General features: G+C 43.5%; 1 protein-coding gene and 1 long non-coding RNA gene across 3 annotated transcripts in view; one reads left to right on the top strand and one right to left on the bottom strand.

Annotated features, from left to right (window-relative positions):
• Nucleotides 1–25,648, top strand: part of ARHGAP24 (Rho GTPase activating protein 24) — a 536,725-nt gene that overhangs the window by 58,293 nt on the left and 452,784 nt on the right. The gene's annotated exons all lie outside the window — the stretch shown is intronic.
• Nucleotides 9,562–25,648, bottom strand: part of LOC138796966 (uncharacterized) — a 31,819-nt gene continuing 15,732 nt past the window's right edge. The window contains exons 2-4 of one of the 2 annotated variants that reach the window (XR_011363863.1): nt 23,448–23,609; nt 21,411–21,465; nt 9,562–10,309 (exon numbers count right to left, since the gene is read on the bottom strand). This is a non-coding gene — a long non-coding RNA (uncharacterized lncRNA). Of the gene's footprint in view, nt 10,310–21,410; nt 21,525–23,447; nt 23,610–25,648 lie in introns of both variants that reach the window. The other variant, XR_011363864.1, reaches the window with a different exon arrangement.

Raw genomic sequence — 25,648 nt, forward strand, 5'->3', positions numbered from 1 at the left:
GTCAGGAGTGGTAACACCCATCCCCGGACACTTTTGTTAGATCAGATGTGAGGTGCGGAGTATAGGTGCAGGTCCCATTTTAAACAAGGTCCAAACTTTACTTATAGAAGGTATCTCAGTGCAATAATAACAGTAACTGTGCTCAGGTGCAAAAATCAACAGTAGCCCTAGGAACCAGCAAATAGGGGAGTTGATAGAAGAATAAACAGTGGAAGGTGTCAGGACCAGATAGGAAGGCCCCTTGCCTAATTTAGTAAGTACTGTGGATGTGGTGAAGTGTCTCTATAGTGTTCTGTAGTTATTCTCATATATAATCCCTGTATATATAACCGCCTTCAGCCCCTCAGTGTCTGGTTTCTGTCCTAATGGGGTAGTACGAATCCCAGGTCTTTTCTCACTGGGTGGAGCTAGCTAGTAGCATCCTTCCTACTCCAAGTAAGTCAATAGAGAGCAGCCAACTTGCACTGTGCTCTACTGCTGGTACAACTTTTATAGTCCTCTCCTTTCTTTAGGTGGTTGACTGTCTTGTGTCTAAGTAAATCCATGGCGTAGGCAAGGGGTGAAACTCCCTTGTCTCCAGCTTCCCTAGAGTTTTAGTCTAGCAACCCATTAAGGTTGGTAACTAGCTGGAGAAAAGGTGTGGCACATCCAGCCTGGCCTGAAGTCAGGCACTAACTAACTAAAACCAAAGGAAGTGCTTGCTATAGAGGGAAGGGGTGTGTGTAGCTAAACCTGGGCTTGTCTGCAGCTGTGCTCTGAGTGTGACACCTAGTGGTTGGAGTAATGGTGCGTTTACACGTAACGATTATTGTGCGAATTTGAGCGATAGCGATCGAATTCGAACGATAATCGTACGTGTAAACGCAGCGAACGATCAAACGACGAACAAGAAATCGTTCATTTTGATCTTACAACATGTTCTCAAATCATCGTTTGTCGTTCGCAAAAAATTCGCAGATCGTTCCGTGTAAACAGTCGTTCGCCGATTTAACCAATGTGTGAGATAGGCTTAAGCGATCGCAAAACGATCGCGCAACAATTTTCCGTACGATATAATGTATCGTCTAAATGCTGATCGTTATGAAAAAAAAAAAACGTTACTCCGACATCGTTAATCGTACGATCGGTCCAATTATCGTTTCGTGTAAACGCAGCATAAGGTACAGCAGCTTACTGTCCTAACTGTGACACTAAATAGATACAATTTAACATAAGTGTAAGAAATATAGAAAAAAACTATGCAATTTTTGGACTCTGCAGGTCAGTCACCTACCCCTCTAGTAAGATCAATGGGTAAAGAAACTGGTGTGTCACTGCTCATAAATAATTATGGGTTATTCTCATCTTAACTTAAAGGGGTCCTCCAAAAAGAACAAAAAACAAAAGCATTCTAATAAACAGATGTCAGAAAGTTACATAGATTTGTAAAGTACTTCTGTTTTAAAATCTCAAGTCTTCCAGTACTTATCAGCTGCTGTATGTCTGCTGCCAGGAGCTTTGCACAGTGCTGTCATCGTCTGCCCTGCCCATCTCCCAGGAAGGGCTTGCCGCTTTGGACCAGCATACACTCTCACCCCAATAAGAGCATTCCTGGCGCCCGAGGGACATCACTCATGCATTGGGGAATCAGGAGAATGCTGGGGGCTGCTGCATTGAGTGAGTATATGTGTATGCTGGTGTGGGCCAGCGGTTGTCAAGTGGGGGTTGCTGTCCAGCAGCTGTTTGTGGGGAGCAGGGATGTGGTTTGGTGTGGGCCAGCGACTCTTGGGAACAGAAAACCATTCCTGCTCTGGACAGTTCCTGTCACAGACAGAGGTGGCAGCAGAGAGCAGTGTGTCAAACTTGAAAGAATTCACCACTTTCTGCAGGGCATACAGCAGCTGATAAGTACTGGAGATTTTAAATAGAAGTCATTTACACATTTATATAACTTTATGACACCAGTTGATTAGATTTTTCTTTTCTTCAGAGTACCCCAGAGTGGAGCAGCTGCTTCCTGCTAGACACCTTCTCAGATAGGAGCAGAGGAGGAAACAAGTAAAACAGCAGAAATCTGCTTTCCTCCCATAAGTCTCTTTCCTCCTAGACATGGAGGTGGGAATAGCACCACCATATTAGAATCTAAAGGATGAGAGCAGAGTAGCATGGCCGTCCCATACCAAACAAGGTTTAGGGTGGCTGAGAAGTTCAGACATAATAGATTCTACTTGTCCTGTCCTCATCAGTCTTATTTGATCAGGGAGATGGTCATCTACTGTAGCTGCCTTTCCTAAGTATGTATCTGGCACTGAAACTTTTCTGCACCCCGTACATATTTTAAATGTATTCCGCTTGCCTTACATCAGAGCGCCCCCTGTGGGTATGATTTCAGTATAATACTACTTTTCTATGCACCATCCCATAGAGAAATGCCATCAGTGGGTTTGTATGGAGAATTCCAGTAATTGTTTAGCCTTCTTTCTTTCCACAGATGCTTCACCTGAATGAACTCAATTTCTTCAGGAGCTTTTATTAATACATTTCACTCTGACCCAACACATTTAAAAGAAGGTGATGACATTGCTGAAAGCAGCTGCTATTGTAAAGCCCCGTAATATATTACATAGAGTCATTTCCTATTTTCCACTTGTGTTGCTCTGGAAATTGAAAATATTAGCTAGAAACCTTTTGAGCCCCGACTCATTATTTGTAAAGAGTGTTCTCAAGTTCTGCAGCTTTTGTTTGTCCTAAGTGAGACCTCCACTTCGAATTGTCACAAAAAAGTGACGCTCCTATTATTAGCGAACTAATCCGAAAAGCTGTCATCTGTATAATACACTATATATTCTTAACCGCTTTTATGTTTTCAGTGTAGTGCAGTATATAAAATGAATCTTATCCTGCTACCGGGTCAGACGTTGTTGACTGAGTTTGTTATGGGTTTTATGTGTTTAATACTTTTTGCTTGGTTCTTTAAAGGAGAACTACAGCCGGGACCCATTTTTTTAAAGAAGGGATTGCGTAAAAAAGATAGCATGCACTTACTTCTCTCTCTCCTGCGCTGCCATCCGCAGTCTGACCCTCCGGTCCCTGGTGTCTGGCCACTTCCTGGTCTGGACAGAACTTCCTTCCTGGACAGGGCTTGGGACGTGATGGGGCAGGTCTGCTCAGCCATTCAACAACTGTAGCTGTGCCCCATAATGTCCCAAGTTCTGTCTCAAGACACCGGAGACAAAAGCGACAGAATGCGGGCAGCAGTGTGAGAGCCAGGGAGGTAAGTGAATGTTATTTTATTTAACCGACCCCCTTTCTATTTGAAAGGCTTGGACTAGATCCATATTTGCATTCTACAAATAACCATTCTCCTGAATGACCTACTACTGTTCCCCTCTAATGCACCAAAGGCACCCCGTTTCCTAATGTATTTTGCTCTGACAACAGTTATCTTTTAGTTTTGTACCACTGTGTACAGGCCAGAAACATAAGCTATAAGAATAAATATTTATAATACTGCATTTAACTTACATAGCAACTAATTTTATGTGGAAAATGTCAGAATTTTTATGACATAAATATGGACTGCCTTTAACTGCATCTATTTCCAAAGTGTATTCTTTCTCTACACCACTAGAGGGTAGTCTTGCTACATGAAAATCTCACCCAAACCCCATTCATAGAAGCCTGTCAAGTGTTCATCGGTTTAGAATCTAGCATTGGACCCGACATCCTCCATAAATAATCAAGTGATGAAACAATAACTGAAAGTATTAATATGTCACCGCACTATACGACAATGCCTGATCTCTTCCTGATTCAATCTCTATGTTCTCAGAGATAAGAAGGACTGTAGAGCAATAATCGTGATTATCTTCCATTATCACAGCCCATTCATGCAGTTCAAATTCATTAACCCAACTTTAAGTCAAGCATTTTATGTGTATGCTGTAATTTAGAAAAGCTGTTTGGCTGTTCCCGCATATCTTATCGCTGCTTACATGTTCCAGCAGGGTCTCGAACGCTATGGGAAATGTTGTATTTAACAGTCCTTTTATTTGTTTATAATGATTGACTTTGACATTTGTGGTGGACTTTGATGTATTTGTAGCTTTTGCAATGTTAATGGGAACCTGTCAGGTGGATTGAGGCATAAAACCACACTGATTGCTTTATGGGTGTTAAAGGGGTTATCCAGGATTAGAGAAAAACTGTCCGCTTTCTTCCAGAAAGAGCACCACTCTTCTCCCCAGTTTGGGTGTGGGTTTTACAGTTCAGTTCCATTGAAGTGAATGGAACTGGATTGTAATACCATGCACAATCTGGAGACCGGGATTGCAAGAAAGTATACAGTGTCCTAGAGCAGGTGTGTCACTGCTGTATTTTATGTGTGTGGGTCGGCACTACCAAGTATATGTATTCTGGGCTGAAGGTGTCATAATGCACTCCAACCACTACTTGTCTCCCTGTTTTCTATACTATTGCAAGGCACAGCTGAAGGAAAGTTTACTAAAGGTTAAATGTGACATAGTATAGTATTTCCTTCTGTGGAGATGCAATGGTGTTGTTGATGTGCACCGGTTTGTGTGGTGCCCAATCGCCCAGATGATGTTGTGTCGGTGGTTGAAATATAGTTCAGTCTGTTCGTTCTCAGTTTGGCAGCCTTACGGTTCCCCTGGAGTTCACACCGGCTGAGAAGCTTTTAGGTTCTCCTGACCTTGATAAGCCTCTGACGCATAGTTATTTACTATTAAGCCCAGAAGACTCATCCCCTTTTCAGAAGGCGTATGAGAGATGGGTGGTGGATATCCCCTCCCTGGGGGAACAGCGGTGGAAAGAGGTGGTGCACACGTATTATCCTACGGTGGTAAGCGCTAGAGACCGGTTAATTCAGTTTCGCTTTCTAATGCGGACATATTATACTCCGGAGAGGCTCAGGAAGATGGGTGTGTCCCCATCGGATACTTGTTTTAAATGTATGTCGGATGTCGGCACTTTCATGCACGCTGTATGGTCATGCCCTAAAATACAGATCTTTTGGCTTTCGGTCTTACAATTTCTGTCTGATCACTTTGACTTTTTGTTTGTACCGCTTCTGTCTGTCTGTTAGGACTTATTAATGGAATCACACGAAACAAATACTATAGGATGTTCATTAGATTTCTTTTATTCTGTGCCAAAAAAATTATAGCCATGGAATGGAAGTGCACGGATGTCCCTTCTCTGGCTCGTTGGAAACAGATGGTTAATAAATACGTCCCGCTATATGAGGCCCTCTACGAGCATCGCAAATGCCCCCAGAAATTTAAGAAAATATGTATTCACTGGCTCATGCTAGAGGAGACGGCCGATGTTTGATCCTCTCTGTGGGTTCTCTGGCTGGGGGGGGGGGGGGGGGGGAGTGCGGCGCTGTCCCTGTATGTGTATGCTTGAGTGTGTGTGGAGTCTTTTCTGTTCCGTCCTTTCCTAATTGATCAGGATTGCTGTTTCCTGACAGTTTAGGTGTTCGAGATGCACTTTCACTGTTACCCTTTATTGCTGTGCTACTGTAGCTGCGGCCCGTCTTATTACATTGAGTTTCCTGAAGTTGTGTCTCTATATAACATGTGACGGGCGGATTGTGCCTGGTTTTGTTTTTGTCTGTCTTTTCTTCATGAAAACCAAAAATGTTTAAATAAGTTCTTTAAAAAAAAAAAAAGAAATATAGTTCAGTCCATGGTGGTATAGTCATGATGCCAGTGCAGTCTCAGCACACAGATATGGTGTTGTACCTGTTTTTAGTTCTTTTTGGCTGGCTGTATTGACCCCTAATGGTCAGTGACCTGCCAGGTTGTGATGGGTCCCTTGGGTTCTTATCACTGTAATACGGAGTGAAGATATAATCAACCCGGACTGTCGGTACTGCCCCCCACAGAAAGGGGAAGGTGACCTAAGGATGGTGTAGCCTGTGTAAACGGGTGCTGGTGCAAATAGTACTGAGTCCCAGTTGAATAAATAAACTGATCTTTACTGACAAGTCTCTGGTGATACAGGATAATAGATCAAATACGTAGGCTGATACAGACTTGCTTTCACTGGATCTGTACTGAGAGTCGCTAAAGTGCTGAGGTGAAATTGTAGTGCTGGTTTGGTTGAGTAGAGTAGAGAATTCAGAAGAGTGTGTCAGGAGAGTCTTAACCCAATTTAGTGGTGTGCCCTGCCGGAACTAGTAGAAGAGATACTTGTAGAAGAAATACTTGAAAGAAGAAGAATGCTTGTGTCCGTTTTTTGACCTTTGTTGCTATAACCACCTTATGCCCTGCAGTGATGGGTTACCCGTCCTACATGGGTGACACAAGGCCCAGTCTTGGTTACCTGAGTTGAGTGTCTGAGTGTGTCCCGGTGTCACCTACGCTGCAAGGTAGAGTACATAGGCCTTGAATATGGCTGCTTTACTCTATCCAGATCAGTTCCTTTTTTTATACAGTGCAGGACAGTATCCTAGAGATGTTCACGGTGTGGGTTGAGGTGTTCTCTTACTTGTCCTCTCTTTACTGTTTAGCACTGCATCTTGAGTATAAGTGTTGCTTTAGGAAAGAAAGTCTCTGCGTTCTCCATATGTGACCTAACACCACAGCTGGTCTGTCTTGGACAGGGAACCTGGCAGAGCCAGGTTCCTGGCTAAGTTCAGCAGGGATGCCTGATCTGTGTGTCTTGCTCCACTGAGAATCAGAAAGGAACGAACTAACGTGGACTTACGCTTCCTCTCCCCCAAATGACTACTTCCTACAGGGTGTGTGTAACAGCTCCTGTGAGTGGTGGAGAAGAGAGTACATAGGAGAGGGTAGAGCATCTCTCATTGGTGTACAGAATAAAACAATAACCCTGGGTTTACTACAGATATGTGACATACATAAATATATACAATGACATCTTGTGGTAAAACCCGAGAATGCACCTTCATTACCGAAAAGAGAGAGAGAGAGAGATGTTGACATCACTCTTTTTACAGGTTTCTGATGTATACTAGCAATGTCCTGAATCCTGTATAGTTTTGTTAGCAACATAGATTTACTTTTTGTAGTTCCCAGTGCATACTAAGTATTTTTATATTACCCTGTATATTCTGTTTAAGAAAACTAACTAATAAAAATAATAATAATAATACTATATCATCTTAGCTGTCCGTGAAGGTCCTTGGCAGACATAAATTTGTCTCTATCTCTCTACACGACAGGCTTCCAATCCCAGACAGCAAGTTAATGGTGTGTTATATTATTAGGGGAAAGACAGCAAATCACTGTTAATTGGGAATCAGACAATCAAGCTATGGGAATAATAATGAATTATTCCCTCTTGTGAATTTAATGAATCAAATATTTGCCTCTGTCATAACATTTTAACCCCTTCATACCCCAACTATTTTGCTACGTAATGATCTAACAATGTTTTAGCCGTTTTCTGCTTTTAAAAGGTAAAATAGTATGATATTATATCCTCACTATTGATGTGGAATTTTGACAGCATATTTGCCTATCCACTCACTTGTTCATATGCTTTGTACTTTTCCTGCCTTGTATACATCTTAAAATGTTAATAAAATTTAGGGTAAACATAAAATAGTATGATCTAAGGGTCTATTCACATGTACAGGATCTGCAGCAGATTTGATGCTGTGTTCAGTCATCAGTTACATTGATATCTGCAGCTTCAAATCTGCTGAAGAACCTGTATGTGTGAAAGGGCCCTTAGGGTACAAACCCACTTGGCGGGTCTGCAGCGAGTCTCCATGCTGCGTTTTTGCAGCGAGACTCGCTGCAGATCCCGGCCCTATACTTTTAATGGCAGACAAACACGCAGCAGGGATGTACATCCCTGCTGCGAGTTTGTCTGCAGCCCACCCCATTAACCCCCCGGCCGCCGGCTCCGGCGGTTCCCGATGTCTTCAGCAAGCCGGAGCGGGGACCAGGTGAAGTATATGCTCCAGCCAGCCGCCCGCAGCCCCGATCGCACACACACACCCCCGCAGCCCCGATCGCACACACGCCCCCCCGCAGCCCCGATCGCACACACGCCCCCCCGCAGCCCCGATCGCACACACGCCCCCCCCCGCAGCCCCGGCCGCTCGATCGGGGGGGCGTGCGATCGGTGCTGCGGGTGTGTGTGCGATCGGGCAGCCGGGGCTGCGGGGGGGGGGGGCGATTGGGCGGCCGGGGCTGCGGGGGGGCGTGTGTGCGATCGGGGCTGCGGGGGGGCGTGTGTGCGATCGGGGCTGCGGGGGGGCGTGCGATCGGGCGGCCGGGCCTGAGGGGGGCGATCGGGCGGCCGGGGCTGCAGGGGGGGGGGCGATCGAGCGGCCGGGGCTGCGGGGGGGGGGGCGATCGAGCGGCCGGGGCTGCGGGGGGGCGTGTGTGCGATCGGCGCTGCGGAGGGGGCGTGTGTGCGATCGGGGCTGCGGGGGGGCGTGCGAACGGGTGGCCGGGGCTGCGGGGGGGCGTGCGATCGGGCGGCCGGGGCTGCGGGGGGGCGTGTGATCGGGCGGCCGGGGCTGCGGGGGGGCGATCGGGCGGCCGGGGCTGCGGGGGGGGGGGCGGCCGGGGCTGCGGGGGGGCGATCGGGCGGCCGGGGCTGCGGGCGGCTGGCTGGAGCATATACTTCACCTGGTCCCCGCTCCGGCTTGCTGAAGACATCGGGAACCGCCGGAGCCGGGATCAGGTGAAGTATCAGCTCCGGCGGCCGGGGGGTTAATGGGGTGGGCTGCAGACAAACTCGCAGCAGGGATGTACATCCCTGCTGCGTGTTTGTCTGCCATTAAAAGTATAGGGCCGGGATCTGCAGCGAGTCTCGCTGCAAAAACGCAGCATGGAGACTCGCTGCAGATCCGGCAAGTGGGTTTGTAACCTTAAAGTGATTTTCCATCTGTTATTTGTAGGGATGAGTGAACCTCGAGCATGCTCGAGTCCATCCGTTCCCGAACTTTTGACATTTGATTAGCGGTGGCTGCTGAACTTGGATAAAGCCCTAAGGCTATGTGGAAAACATGGATATAGTCATTGGCTGTATCCATGTTTTCCAGACAACCTTAGAGCTTTATCCAAGTTCAGCAGCCACCACTAATCAAATGCCGAACGTTCCGGTTTGGATGGACTTGAACCCGAACCCGGTTCGCTCACCTCTAGTTATTTGTGAACAGGAAACATGTCAGTTACAAATGGCAACTAATCAAGTCATTCATTTTCTGAACAGCAGTAGAAGATGGCACTCTCTCCTTTCTGGTGTTTTTGAGGCTCTGTGGCATTCTTTCCAAGACACAACATGCTGGGGGTGTATGACATTTTTCTCTAGGGCTTTCGTCACTTTTCAGGATCCAGCAGCTAGGTCATGTGATGGGTCATGTGAGGGAAAAAAAAGTTTACCACAGCAGCCATCATTCACACATAAAGTAAAAAATGTCAGAAAAATGCCAGACAAAAAGCAAATGCATGGAAAAATGTATTGGCAGTTTTGGAGGCCTGAAAAAAGGGACGTATGAGAGCACCCTCATAGAAGAATAAATCCCAGCACTCACCAGTAAAAGTTTCGGTGCTTTATTTTCATTACAATATTGTGAGGAAAACAAGACACGTTTGGGCACAAGGGCCTTTCTCAAGTTGTCTGTGAAAACCTTTACAGAGTCCCCATAGAAAGCCTTTCTTACTCTGGACAGTTCCTGTCTCGGACAGAGGTGGCAGCAGAGAGCACTGTGTCGGAATGGAAACAAAACAACATTTCCTGCAGGACATACAGCAGCTGATAAGTATGGGAAGACTAGAGATCTTTAAAAAGAAGTAAATTAAAAATCTATATAACTCTCTGAAACCAGCTGATTTACACTGGATAGCCCCTTTAAGGTACCAAGGGTTAATCTGCCTGTAGGGCTGACACACTCCTAGTGCGTTCTAATATAAATAGTCTGTTTAGCAAAAATATATGCAGTCTGGCCTTGAGGCCTAGATTTTATAGTGGCCAAAGGGGAAGTTCAAGAGCAAACAGGAAACCAAGATTGTGTATGTTCATAGAGCAATGATTCCTGTACTCTGGTAAAGTTAGTTAGTCAATACGCTTGTTTTTCCAGGGAAGAGAACATACACATACAGGCCCCTCTCACCAGTCATTGCATCGCAGTCCGTTGCGGCAGCCTCTCATTTGTGTCTATTGGAGTGAGTTACAGTATCTCTGCACACGTTCTTTCTCCCGATGTTGCCGGCCTCGTTCTCACAGAGCTGTTGGCGTAAGGTTCGGGTATTCAGCGTGCAGGGAGCGTAGCTGCAATGATGATCGCTTCTGATGTCCAAAGGGGCCATGTAGTGTTGACGCTCTGATAGATATGAAAGCACAGCGTGTGTTACCAACAGTACTAAACAATGTAAGGCTATGTTCTGAACGGACATTTATTGGCGGCAGGTTATTCATATGCAGATTCTTTTTTGTTGCCATCTTTTACTCCAAAATGGTGTTAAAACTGGCCATCATTCAACTTAAACAATGTACCAACGGCCACCATTGCTATGATGGCTGGCAAAGTATGTAAAATAACGGCCGCTAAAAACCTTTGTGGGAACATAGTCTTAGGCTTATTCATTTTATATACAATTTGTTTTGTAAAATGAAGGATAGTAATATTTTTGCATTATTGGAAGCAAATTCCAGATGTGATGGTATACACTGATGTAGCAGTATTACTATGAAAACTAACAATGACTTTCTCCCTTCAATTTAAATGCATTGAACATAATCCAGGGATACTGATTGTTATAAATAATGTCAATGAAAGAAGATTATAGGGGACATTATGTGCATGCTAAAAGCATATTATGATAATTTTATCCTTGCTTACTGAGGTGTTTATCTGAGCCGTGTTCAGCAATGTACTTGATTTTGGAACATACCATTTCTATTAAGCATACTGATGGCACTAATATGCGTATTCTACTATAGGCCATCTTCTGGGAATGAAATTTAGTTGGCTAATGTGCTAGAGTTGCTCTGATCTGAGCTATTTAAAGACCTTTTCACTGCAAATAAAATAACCTTGTAAACCTATCACCTAACATTAACCCCTTCATGACCAAAGGTCATTAATGCACGGATGTCCAGGTCACACTGAAGCAATGTTCTTCCTTGCCTTCTAAGAGTCATATCGCTTTTATTTGTTCATCTGCAGGGCTGGTTTCTATAGTTTGGTTTAACTTTTTGTTATTTTAATTTTTTTTTATATATAATAAAAAAAACAAAAAAAACCCCAGCAATCCTGGTATTTTTCCCCCTTTTATTGTTGACGCTTTTTACCGTGTGGGAACAATATTGTAATATTTTAATAGATGGGATAATTCCGTTTGCTATGATACCAAATATTATTATTATTATTACATATTTTTATTTGTAAAATAGGAACGGGGGTAATTTCAACTTTTATTGGGGGAAGGGTTTGGAAAATTTTGAGCAATTTAACACCAAGATCTATACAAGGACTATTATTAATCCCCTAATATAAGCTTAAAGCAGAAGTTCAGCCAAATTAATAATCACAGGGTTGGTTGGGGGTGGGGGGAACATAATAAATAACCTATACTTACCTGTCCCTGTGCCTTTGCAGCGCTGCATCATGGAGCTCCCAGACCCCGCCAGATGTCATCTTCTCTACATTTCTTACTATATCATGACCCAGCGGGAAAGTGTAGGAGATAGCCCATGCATTCAGTCAGTGACTGCTGCGGTGTCCCGCCCCAGTCACTGATTGGCTGAGAGGGCCATCCATCTGCGGGTCCATGATGTAGAAGGAAGGAAGACATAGAGAATAGAGCATTGGTCCAAGATCAAAACACAGCACTGCAAAGGCACGAGGACTGGTAAGTATAGGCTGTTTATTATGTTCCCCTCACCCCCTGCTCATTCTGATTTTTTTTTTCTTTTTGTTGCCCGGACTTCTCTTTTAAAGGAAAACTATCATCGGGTTAAAAATATCTAGCCTGCTGTTATGTCCAGGTCGACGGGGCGCTGAGGATGTAAGTTTTCATGCAGTGGGGGTGGTAGCCCCACCCCAAGTGAACCAAAACAACATATTTGCATATGGATTAAACTCTTAACAGATCAGAAACGGCTCTGAGGATGAAGGTAAGAAACTTACCTTTATCCTCAGCTCCCCATGTGCTATAGGGACATAACAGTCCTGCCAAATACTTCTAGATACTAGATACTTCTAACCTGCTAATAACTTTTCATGTATATATTATAGACAATTAAGTTTAGTGTATGACCCCTTTGCCATGTGACTGGAATTTATGGCTTACTGTGTATGAATTACTGTTGTACAGGTGTCTATAGCTATGAAACCTAAAATCATCATGATGGAAACATAGGTCAGGTATCAGTCATTTATCCATGCAGGGCCGATTCTGGGGTCTCTGCTGCCTGAGGCAAACCTCAGGCAACCGCCCCCTCACTAGTGACCGAACCCCCCCTGCGCGCCCACCCGCAGCAAGCCCCGAACCCCCGCGCCCACCCGCAGCAAGCCCCGAACCCCCGCGCCCACCCGCAGCAAGCCCCGAACCCCGCGCGCCCGCAGCAAGCCCCGACCCCCCCGAAAAGCGATCGCCGCATCGTGAACCACGCCGACCCCGGACACTCACCACAGCCAAGTAACCCAGAAGTGCTTCTGGGTGACGTCGCAGGAGCCCAGAGGGACGTGCGGACAGCAGTGAGCGTGGGCGGCGGGCAAGCTGCGGCGGGACAGGTGAGCGGCTGCACAGCTGCTGTCATTTTTGTTAAGTGAAACTTAACAGAAATGACAGCAGTGGGAACATTATGCCGCCCCCTGCAGGACCGCAAAATCTGCCGCCTGAGGCGGAATGCTCATTCCGCCTCATGGCAGAAGCGGGCCTGTATCCATGCATCAGAAGGTAGAGGTGTGCTAAAGCGGAAGATGCCCAAAAAGTCCCTCTTCCACCTATAAGGAAGGTGGTGGCCCAAAAGCTTGATGTCCATGCAATCTTTTGTGTATGTAATTATATGGTTGTTTATGTGTCTTCTGTGAGAACAAGAACATTTTCAAACTTGGAGAATAAACTTGCCTTTAGTTGATTGACAAACCATTAATAGTATTTTACTGCTCACAGATGGAAGAGAAAGGATTGTAACATTTCTGTGTAAGTTTGTCTGCTACTTATACTTTAAAATGACCATCTGGTTCTCCATTAAACCTTCACATAAAATGTGTAATGAAAAGATAAAATTCTGTTTCCTTCTGATTCCTTGTCCCATCTTTACATAGAGGAAATGGCTGCCTGCGTCTCAGACATCACTCAGCATAGTGTGTTTGGGTAGTCTGAGACACCTTCCCCTGCTTTTAGATGGACCACCACTCACTTTACCTGCAAATTTTATAGAACCCTCCAGTGTTGGGCTGAAGCCCCTGTGGCTCACCAGAGGAAATCATTCATGGGGCCCGTTGAGAAATGTACACCTGGTTTGAGCAAACGAGCACTGGTCAGCAAGATCTGTGCTCGCTGGCAGTGCCTTTATAAGGCGTAGTTAATAGTGTCACTAGGCTGCACAATCAACCACTGCATCATTTGTGGGTCCATTTAAATGGCCCTTGTAAAAGGGCCTTAAAGTGATATTGTCACTCCCCCTTTCTATTAAAGGAGTCCTCTGCACCATTCTTAAGCTTATATTCTGGACATTTAATATTTTACTGTATAAAGGATTTCTTGGTGGTCGGTCTGCTCAAAAATGCATGTTGTTAGTGGACAGTGCCATCTGGGGGAGGCTTCACAGCCAGGGCCGGACTGGGACTGAAAATCAGCCCTGGCACTCACACCCCTCCAGCCCACATACCATATCACACTTAGGTCATGTTGTGTTCTATTGCAACTCATTTTTATTGACAGAAATGGTGCCAAGTCTATCTATCTATCTATCTCCTATCTATCGAACTATCTATCTCCTATCTATCTATCTATCTATCTATCTATCTATCTATCTATCTATCTATCTATTTATCTCCTATCTATCTATCTATCTATCTATCTATCTATCTATCTCCTATCTATCTATCTATCTATCTATCTATCTATCTATCTATCTATCTATCTATCTATCTCCTATCTACCTATCTATCTCCTATCTATCTCCTATCTATCTATCTCCTATCTATCTATCTATCTATCTATCTATCTATCTATCTATCTATCTATCTATCTATCGAACTATCTATCTATCTATCTATCTATCTATCTATCTCCTATCTATCTCCTATCTATCTATCTATCTATCTATCTATCTATCTATCTATCTATCGAACTATCTATCTATCTATCTATCTATCTATCTATCTATCTTCTATCTATCTATCTATCTATCTATCTATCTATCTATCTATCTATCGAACTATCTATCTACCTATTATGCAACAACAGGCTACAACAGTGATAATATATATAAGTAGGGTCCTAGGGAAATTGTTAGGATATGTAAAATAATATTACACATTTCCTGTATAATGTTAGCACTGGTAAGACAATTTTCTATGCATGATAATACTGTATATCTCTAAATAGCTATTATAGTTACCAAAAAACACCAGTATACAGGAAGCGAATATCATCATTACTGTTACTGGCCAATCTATTATAAAGAGACTGATACTACCATTATTACAGTATACAAGTAACAGATAATACATCAACTACCATCATCACTACAACATGACTAATACCACTATGCTGTCACTGAATAAATCCACTACGTGAACACAAGTATTACCAATAAAATGAGTATACACAGGACAAATAATACCATGACCACTGCCATCATACAGTGACTGGATAATACTGCTGTACTGTCTATTAATAATATCCCCTTTATACCACCAGTATATAAAATGCAATATTCTACCTCAGCATTGACCAGAGATGAAGTTCAGAGCATTTGGGTTCATGTGAACCTAAACTTACTGTAAGGTCTCTCATCTCTAGCAGTGACCAAATAGAGGTAGAGATGCAGCTATACAAAGGATCTACAGACCTTAAGAGTGTGTTCACACACACAGGATTTGATGCTGCAGATAGCTTTGTTACTCAATGACAGAACCCAGCATCAAATCTGTTGCAGATCCTGTACGTGTGAAGTGATTAAGCATGATTGTGCAGTTACATCCAGTGACTTACAGGAGGCGTCTTCTCTACATGAATCATAAGTGACTTTTTGATAGTCAAAGCTGTCTGTTTTTTTCTTTTCTTTCCATCTGGCTCAGCCCATCATGAAGATTTCTCCAGCCATGACTCTTCTCCCCAGAATCTGCGAGACAAACACTTTAGGCTCCACGCTCCAGCACCAACCTAACCTCATACCTCATCATAACCTTATATTCCCCATTGCTTTACACAGTAACAGTGCCCGCTCTGTGCTCCTACATAAGCAGTCAGGCCCAATATGTGCCTCCAAATAGTAGTCAGGCATATAGCCCCCCACACATAATATAGATGCCCTGTGCAGTCCCACATAATATAGGCCCCCCACATAGTATAGCCCTTCCCACTGTGTAGCACCCACATAGTATATCCCCCTTTGTAGCCCCCACATAGTATAGCCACAACATATTATTCCCCCCTTCTTGTATCCCCCAAATAGTATAGGTCTCTGTGTAGCCAGCCCCCACATAGTATAGTCACAACATACAGGGATGTCACTCAGTATATGCACAGTATACAGGGATGTCACTCAGTATATGCACAGTATACAGGGATGTCACTCAGTATATGCACAGTATACAGGGATGTCACTCAGTATATGCACAGTATACAGGGATGTCACTATATGCACAGTATACAGGGATGTCACTCAGTATATGCACAGTATACAGGGATGTCACTCAGTATATGCACAGTATACAGGGATGTCACTCAGTATGTGCACAGTATACAGGGATGTCACTTAGTATATGCACAGTATACAGGGATGTCACTCACTATATGCACAGTATACAGGGATGTCACTATATGCACAGTATACAGGGATGTCACTCACTATATACACAGTATACAGGGATGTCACTCAGTATATGCACAGTATACGGGGATGTCACCCACTATATACACAGTACACAGGGATGTCACTCAGTATATGCACAGTATACAGGGATGTCACTATATGCACAGTATACAGGGATGTCACTCAGTATATGCACAGTATACAGGGATGTCACCCACTATATACACAGTACACAGGGATGTCACTCAGTATATGCACTGTATACAGGGATGTCACTCAGTATATGCACAGTATACAGGGATGTCACTCAGTATATGCACAGTATACAGGGATGTCACTATATGCACAGTATACAGGGATGTCACTCAGTATATGCACAGTATACAGGGATGTCACTATATGCACAGTATACAGGGATGTCACTATATGCACAGTATACAGGGATGTCACTATATGCACAGTATACAGGGATGTCACTATATGCACAGTATACAGGGATGTCACTATATGCACAGTATACAGGGATGTCACTCAGTATATGCACAGTATACAGGGATGTCACTCAGTATGTGCACAGTATACAGGGATGTCACTTAGTATATGCACAGTATACAGGGATGTTACTCACTATATGCACAGTATACGGGGATGTCACTCACTATATGCACAGTATACGGGGATGTCACTCACTATATGCACAGTATACGGGGATGTCACTCACTATATGCACAGTATACGGGGATGTCACTCACTATATGCACAGTATACGGGGATGTCACTCACTATATGCACAGTATACGGGGATGTCACTCACTATATGCACAGTATACGGGGATGTCACTCACTATATGCACAGTATACGGGGATGTCACTCACTATATGCACAGTGTACAGGGATGTCACTATATGCACAGTATACAGGGATGTCACTCAGTATATGCACAGTATACGGGGATGTCACTCACTATATGCACAGTATACGGGGATGTCACTCAGTATATGCACAGTATACAGGGATGTCACTCACTATATGCACAGTATACAGGGATGTCACTCAGTATATGCACAGTATACAGGGATGTCACTCACTATATGCACAGTATACGGGGATGTCACTCACTATATGCACAGTATACGGGGATGTCACTCACTGTGTAGCCAGCCCCCACATATTATCCCCCCCCCGTGTAGCCCCCCCACATAGTATAGGTCCCTGTGCAGCCAGCCCCCACATATTATCCCCCCCCCGTGTAGCCCCCCACATAGTATAGGTCCCTGTGCAGCCAGCCCCCACATATTATCCCCCCCCCCCCCGTGTAGCCCCCCCACATAGTATAGGTCCTTGTGCAGCCATCCCCCACATAGAATAATCACAACATATTATCCCCCCCTGAAGCCCCCCACACAGTAAAAGCATCCCTCTGTAGCCCCCCACATGGCATTTTCCCCCTGTACAGCCCCCACATAGTATAGTATAGAGGGGTCTATAACTCCATGTTATAGGCCCCAAGTGAAGCTCCCACTGTGTAGGAGCATTCATGTAAAAAACAAAAAAACAAAAGTATACTCACCTCTGGTGGATCCAGCAGGTCCTCTCTGTTCCTCTCTGGTCTGGTGCTGTTAGCTGCTTACATATTCCGTTACCGGCAGCCCGATGCAGACCGGCCCCTGAGGCTCACAGCTCCAGCCCAGCGGCGCCTGCATCTCTCTTCTCTCCTGCTCGGGCGGGCAGCAACTGATGACGTCACACGTCTGCCGACGAGCAGGAGGGGAGAGAGATGCAGGCGCCGCGGGGCTGGAGCTGTGAGCCTCAGGGGCCGGTCTGCATCGGGCTGCTGGTAACGGAATATGTAAGCAGCTAACAGCAGAGGACGGCAGCAAATGCAGGGCGGCCACACAAAGTTCTTACGGCCGCGGCGGGCGGGGGGCGTGAGCGCGTGGTGGCTCGTGGTTTACTTAGCAGGGGGGCTGGTCGGCGGCCCTCCGACTGATAATCTGAGCAGCCCAGCGGGCATTTGCCCGGCCTGCCAGATTATCAGTCCGGGCCTGTTCACAGCCATCACCCCCCATCTCCTCTCCCTTCTGTGATGTCATCTGTGCCTAGGCCCCACCCCCTCAGCAATGTCATCGGAACATCATCAGAAGCATGTTTGCAATTTACATACTTTTTTAAGTTATCATGCTTTATATCAAAGCTATACTTGTATCCAGGTCCAGTCTCCTGAAGGCAGCTTTTTAGTCTTGTGCTGGTTGAAAAAATAGAGACTAAACACAGGCAGGCCTAGTCATCAGCACTCACAGAGAAGGCAGTCATGTGATTCATGGACACATTGAGCTGTGACACTCTGTACTGGCCGGAACTTCCTGTGTTTAATCTGTTTTTAAAACCATCACAAGACTTAAAAGCTGCCTTCAGGAGGCTGGACCTGGATACAAGTAAGTATAGCTTATAAACACCTCAGGGACTTATACAGTGTGTCGTGACATCACCATTTTATCAAGGCAGTGAAGGCTTGATGCAGTGTAGTAGTAGTAGTAAGTGGAGGGAAAAAAAAGCACTATATGTGCGTTTCCCGTAATAAATGTCTATTAAGAATTTGTATTACTTTTATAATGCAATAACATACTTTAATTTAGCTTTGGGACAGACTTTAATTTACGTGAGCCACCATTATAGGATGTACTCCAGATTTCACCATTTATGTTTCACCATTGTACCACCTCCTTTCAGTTTTTCATTGTTCACCCAAATTTTAAAGTGTTACTGTCATTTCTAGTAACTTTTTGGATGCCCAACTTAGAGCCTTCATGCCAAATTTTGTAGGTGCTTAATGTGAGCTCCGTGAACAGAGGTATTTGAAGGCTGGCCATTTTTTTAAATTTATTTATTATGTTTGAGGACATGTCAAAAAATACTATGTAATTTAAATTTCTATGTAATAATTACATTCTGCACAGCACAAAGGTCATTTTCATCACAAAACTTTCAGTTCCTCAATAAAAAAAATGGCTACTCATGAATATTCATTCTAGAACCCCTCCCCTGTTTTTCCTCTGTTACAATGCATAATTTATAGAAAACAAATTCTATATATTTCTTAGAGGGACACTCACGCGTTACATAGGGAACTTTAAATACATTTCTAAAATTGATACCTCCTAAAATTGATTAAGAACTTGCACCGAATGCAACTAGATGTTTCTAGCTGTAGATATGATACATAAATTTTCATCTAGAAGCACATAAATATGACATGCTGTGTTCTGCTCAAATCGTATTTGTAGAATTATCATTTAATGCCTGATGCATTTTTCATGTCATGTCCATGTCTTTGATATATTCGTTCTCTCTGCCATTTTTTGTTTTCTGATACCTGCATCTGCCCAGCGTCTCTCATACTTGTCTTGGATAGCAATAAACAATGGTTATTCTTAAGTTTTGGCTCTAATGTGTACAGGGATTTAATTGGCAGGTTAGTTATATCCTAACCTGCTAATGGTGGCCATTACCATGAGCATTATAATACTCCGGATTTAGTGCAAATTATACTGTTTGTTGCATTGGGGCGTTCCTTTGCCTTTGGGTGCACTCATAAGGCTACCTGTTCCTCTTACCATGCCTTCTCATGAGTACTAAGCCACCCCTTCTGCAGGGGCCTTAAACATTGATAAGGAAAAACACAGCCACTTTCTTACAGAAACAGCACCACCCCTGTCTCCAGGTTGTGTGCGGTATTACAATTCAGCTTCATTCACTTCAATGGAATTGTGTTGCAAAAGCCCACCCAAACTGAGGACTGAAGAGTGGTGCTGTTTCTGGAAGAAAGCAGTCATGTTTTTATAAGCCGGGATAAACCCTTTAAGGCTGGTTTCACACTGGCTAAAGTTTTTCCGAAAATGCCAAAAACAAACAAACAGAAAAAAAACTAAAAACGCTGTGGCCAAATATTAGCTGTGAGTCAATGGAACTTTTTGGAATGCCTACTTGGATTTTTTTGTGTGGCTTTTTACTCTCCTCTCTGGCATTTTTTTTTGTCTTTGTGGCAGTGTAGTGTCCCAGTACTGGTGTTCCTCTACGTCTTGTATACCACCTGTCTAAAGGTAACTCTGTCAGGTGTCACACTCTGGGATGATGAGTGCCCTTCTGCACTATCACCACTTGGTGTCTCACTATCTCCTGTTTGTTGTGCACAACTGAAGGTCATAAGAATTAAAGGGGTAGTGCGGCGGTAAAGAATTATTCACATAATAACACACATTACAAAGTTATACAACTTTGTAATGTATGTTATGTCTGTGAATGGCCCCCTTCCCCGTGTCCTACCACCCGCACCCGCGTACCCGGAAATGTGGTCCACTATACATACCTGTCACGTGCCAACCCCTGTCTCCGATCTTCAGATGACGCTGCAGAGGGCGGCCGGCATTCGGGACAGTCGGAGCTGTTCGCCGTCCGTCCGAAGAAGACGTCACTGACTGAAGATCGAAGACGGGGGTCGGCACGTGACAGGTATGGGTGACGGGTGGGGGTGGTGGGACACGGGGAAGGGGGCCATTCACAGACATAACATACATTACAAAGTTGTATAACTTTGTAATGTGTGTTATTCTGTGAATAATTCTTTACTGCCGCACTACCCCTTTAACTGCTTTTAAACTAATGATAGCCTATGCTGTGGATAGATTCGGATCCTCCCTAGAGATTTTATATACTGTATACAGCGTTGTTAAAGTGTAATTATCATTAAAAACATCTTTGCAGAAGTCAATATTAAAAGCGAGTATTCCCACCTCACTCCCACACTCACTTCTAATCTTATCATTATTAAGAAAAAGCGATCTACATCACAGAAAAGCAAAGTGAAGATGGGTTTTCACTGCTGGTTATGGTCTATGGAGGGGGGATGGGCCAAGGGGGTAAGTGAGCAGGAAGAGGAGAGAAGCAGCCTTTGCAATGTGCAGACTCTGTGGCCCCAGAAAACGCTGGATTTACATGTTAGACTGCTCAGTGCTGGTCTGGGAACTTCTGAAGGTTTGCTACAGTGAGGTAGGATTGTAGGATGTTGTTGGGTACTTTAGTTCCATACCTCTAGCATGTAATTATATAACTTGTGTTGTTGGTTATATTCCTTGTCATATTAGATTGCATTTTATACTTACAATTGTGCGCAATTATATTCTGATCAGTTTTTAATAATATATATAATAAATGAATACCCAGCCTGCGCTAGTCTCTCCGGATCGCATACAGAACTTTTCCATTTACCATTTTGTAACAAGCTCCCCGCTCTTGGCGTCTCTTAAACACAGCTATTATTTTCAGTGGCCTACAAAGACTTAATTTGCTGTATTATGCAAGGAATCTGCTAAAACTGCTGCAACTCCAATGTTTTTCATTAAAGTTTTCATTAAAAAAGACTGACATGTACCTTCCCGTTCTTCGCTCATCTATTCAGATGTCTGGATTTCTTCAGCCTTCAGTCTCTATGGGAATATCAAACAATGTGAAATGTGAGATGCCGCGTTCTTCCTCTTTGTGATGTCTGGGGATAATTACTATATGTTAATAAAAGATATGATAGCTATGTAACTAAAATGTAAATGTCATAATTTCTTCTTTTTTTTTTTTTTAATATTTTGTGTTTAGTCTTCTTCTAAAATCTCTATCTAGGACATTTCGTTTTGGGCTTGCTATTTTATGACCTTTCAATAATTGCTACCCGAGTGCAGTACAAGAGCTCTAGTACAAAAGCCGCCGGGCTTCATTTAGGAAAACTAGTGCAAAGTGATGCGTTGCCTATAGCAACCAAATTCCAGCTTTCATTTGGATTCCTAGAGGATATAAAATGTGACTATGTGACGGGTTGCTATGTACAAGATATTCTTCTTTTCTGTGCTGCTGCTTTGCATAGATAAAGTCAATGTCTCCCTCTGTCTCCATTGGGTCTGAAGCAATCCATTGTTCTGATGAAAATCAAATATCAAATAAGACAGTGGGGGAATTGGGGACTTTCTTGATCAAAATGTGTAGGTGTTTTGAATAAAATTTGCAACTATATTTCTTTGAGTATAAAATAAAGTAAAATCATACTTCAATGTGTTCCTTTTAGGAATTTTGCCTTATGGACCTAGTGGACTTTAAAAGGGTTATCTGGTTAAGTTAAATACATGTTGAATCATCCCCCCTCCTTGAAAATAACACTTCGTTCTCTACTTGTTATTATCTTTTCAGTCTCCTTCCACCAGTTCTGAGCTGCTTCTTTCTGCTGAAGACACATAAAACTGTGTGTGAGCTGTTCACTCCATCTCCATTCTGAAACTCTTCCTGAATCCCTCCCTTCAAAGATGGCTCATGTAAACAGTTTCCCTGGCCAGCTTTTTCTTCACTCTGTAACTCTGTAATGCTAGGAGGGTTAATCTGAGATCAAGTTGCTGACCACCTCTCTCTAATTGATTTTCTCAACATAACAGAGTGCAGAAACAGCCAGCCAGTGAAGCTGTTAACATAAGCCATCAAGTAAGGGAAGGGGAGGAAAGGGTTCAGAGCGGAGACGGAGTGAACAGCACACACACATTTTTCTGAATTCAGCAGAAAGCAGCAGCACAGAACTGAGGGATGGAGACTGAAAAGATAATAACAAGTATGGAACAAAGTGTTAGTCTCCAGAAGGGGGGGGGGGGGGTTCAACATGTATTTTACCTAACTCGAGTGCCCCATTAACACCACCATTGTCTTAATGCTGGTAAAATTGTTGAGCATTAGAGAGGATGTGAACTTTCCAGGTCAGATTCTGTTCCTCAGAACATCACCAATAGCCAGCAGGTGTGCTGTAGGTGTGTCTGGAGCAGGTTCAGAAGTCAGAATGAGGCCAGAGAAAGACAGTGAGAGAGTGTACAATGAATGGACAAGCCACAAAGAAGAAGATATGACCAGGTAATGAACCAGGAGTCAGTAACCAGGAGGTTAAACTACAAGTACCAGAGGATAATCTAGAAGGAGCAAGACGTCCAGAGACAAGTGCTGTGGCCCGGGGTGCCGGACAAGGTGTTGAGGCAGCAGGTGGGCTCTGGTGTTTTGGGTCTGGAACTCTCTTGTCATTGTGGCCAGGAGTGGCTATACTCACCTCCGAACACACAATCACCCGACCTTTAAGAAGGGGTAGTGTAGTGTGAAGGTGCAGAGGCAACACAAATAAGGCGACAGAGTCCGGCACTTAAACAGGAGGTTGGTGTTCACTGAGGAAAACTTCAGTGCAATACAAAGATACACAAGTGGACCGCTCACGGGTGACAGTGCAAAAAATTTTAAGAACTTAAGGTAATGTTAATGAAGAAGAAAAGCAGATAGAAGAAGGAGACTGGTTCAAGGGAGGTGTAGGAGCTGTTTAGGGGCCCTTGTCTAATAAGTAAAGTACTCTTCAGGGATTACGGTAGAATAGGTAAAAATAGAAGATCCTTGTACTCACGTTTATATATATTCTGTTGTATTTGACATCCTTCAGTCCAAAAGTGCCAGGTTGGGTAGTACAAGCCCAAGATCTTTGTCTCTGTGTGTGGCTAACTCCTCAAGATTTTCAAGATAGTTAATCATTGTCAGTAGGAGTCTTTGACCCTTAGCAACTCTGCATCTATGATTGGACAACACATAAGAAAAGAAAGTGGGACATCAAGTGGTGGGAGAGCTAAGTACAGGTTCATCTCTTAGTGTGGCACCTGACAGAGATACTTTACCTAGGTGGTTTAAAACTTCACCTGACCGGAACACTACACATGGTTAAAGTCAAGGTCAGAATCAAAGGTGAGGTAGAGTTACTATGTAGAACAATTGATAAATAATAGTTCCTTGAAGGATGAAACCATCATAGGGGGCAGCTTTCATCCAGAGCTGGTGCAGCCAACCATCGGACAAAGTGAGTAACAATTGCTTTGGGAAACATTATTTATGGTTCTTTATAGCATGCATACCAATATAAAAACAAACAAACAATTGATGCACATTGGTTTCAATAGGTGCACTACAATGATGTGGTTCTCTAATGAAAGCCCCCAGAGGTTTTACTGTTAATTTATTCAGATTTAAGAAATAAAACATAAAACTATGTGGAATTTTCTGCACAAAACTAATCGGAATTGGCTTAAACAACGCTGACATAAGTTACTCATACAGAAAATTAATTGAAACAACTTGCTAGGTATGCAGATATGGTTCAATGGAATCCTTTAAAAAATGCTAACAATCTAAATTACACATCCAAAGCAAATATCTATGTGTAAAATGATTTCAGTGCTCCCTTAAGAGTCCATGCTTCACTGACGAAATGTTTGCAAGTCTGCTGAAAAGCCCTGAACGTAAAGGACTTGACACAATGCACATTCTGATATTTAGAACAGAAATATTGCTTAGAGGTTGCAGAAGAACAATTATATTTTGACTCCAGAACTTAAAGTTTTCCCGGCCTAATTTTTTCGGCTGGCGTGGCGCACGTCAAGGTCCACGAGGGGTTTAGGTGAGAAGTGTGTGTGTGGGGGGGGGGAAGCGGCCTTACTTTCGGGGGGTACCTTAGTTTCGGGGGAATGTCTTTCTTTAGGCTAGTTGGTAGGATAGTGGGGCTGTCTTATTTTAGGAGGATGTCCTATTTTGGGGGGAAACATGGGTACCTTAGGATAATTATATTATTAATAGAAATGAGCGAACCGGGTTTGGGTTCGAATCCATCCGAACCTGAACGTTCGGTATTTGATTAGCGGGGGTTGCTGAACTTGGATAAAACTCTGAGGTTGTCTGGAAAACAAGGATACAGCCAATGACTATATCCATGTTTTCCACATAGCCTTAGGGCTTTATCCAAGTTCAGCAGCCACCGCTAATCAAATGCCAAATGTTTGGGTTCGGATGGACTCGGACCCGAACCCGGTTCGCTCATCTCTAATTGTTAACTTTTGCTAATTCTATTATCAGCTCTGCAGCTTACCAGGAGACAATGCTCTTTGCTATGTAACAATTCAGTCAGTATAATGTCACTGTGTGGTTATAGAGATTTTGGTGCTGTGCGACAGGAGAGCTGACCATACAATGCGAGCACCTCCAGGATTCTCTGCTACTGAATGTGGACACGCAGCTGTACAGATACTCAGTGAAGGTAGAAACCTAATGGCCATATTATAACGTTGATTTAAACATAGAAAACTAAAAAAAAAATAATAATAAAGTGAGTATATTGCAAAACCGCTTGTGATCACAACCACTTTTAATTAAAAAAAAAAAATTGTGACAGTGGCTTTTTAATAATTCATTTTAAATACCTCGTTATTCTTCTTAAGCGCACATTGATATTCGCTTACCCTTGTTTTTATGAAGAATAAATAAAAATGCATATGTTTAAAGGGGTAGTCCACCAAAAAATTTTTTCTTTCAAATCAACTGGTGCCATAAAGTGCCAGAGATTTGTAATTCACTTCTATTAAAAATTTTTAAGTCTTCCAGTACTTATCAGCTGCTGTGTGTCCAGCAGGAAGTGGTGTTTTCTTTCCTGTCTGACCCAGTGCTCTCTGTTGCCTCCTCTGTCTATGTCAGGAACTGTCCAAAGCAGGAGCAAATCCCCATAGAAAACCTCTCCTGCTCTCCAGACTGGAAATAATACAACTTCCTGTTGGGCATACAGCAGCT

This window comes from Dendropsophus ebraccatus, chromosome 7 (assembly GCF_027789765.1).
Source record: "Dendropsophus ebraccatus isolate aDenEbr1 chromosome 7, aDenEbr1.pat, whole genome shotgun sequence".
In the NCBI taxonomy this organism is placed as follows: domain Eukaryota; kingdom Metazoa; phylum Chordata; class Amphibia; order Anura; family Hylidae; genus Dendropsophus; species Dendropsophus ebraccatus.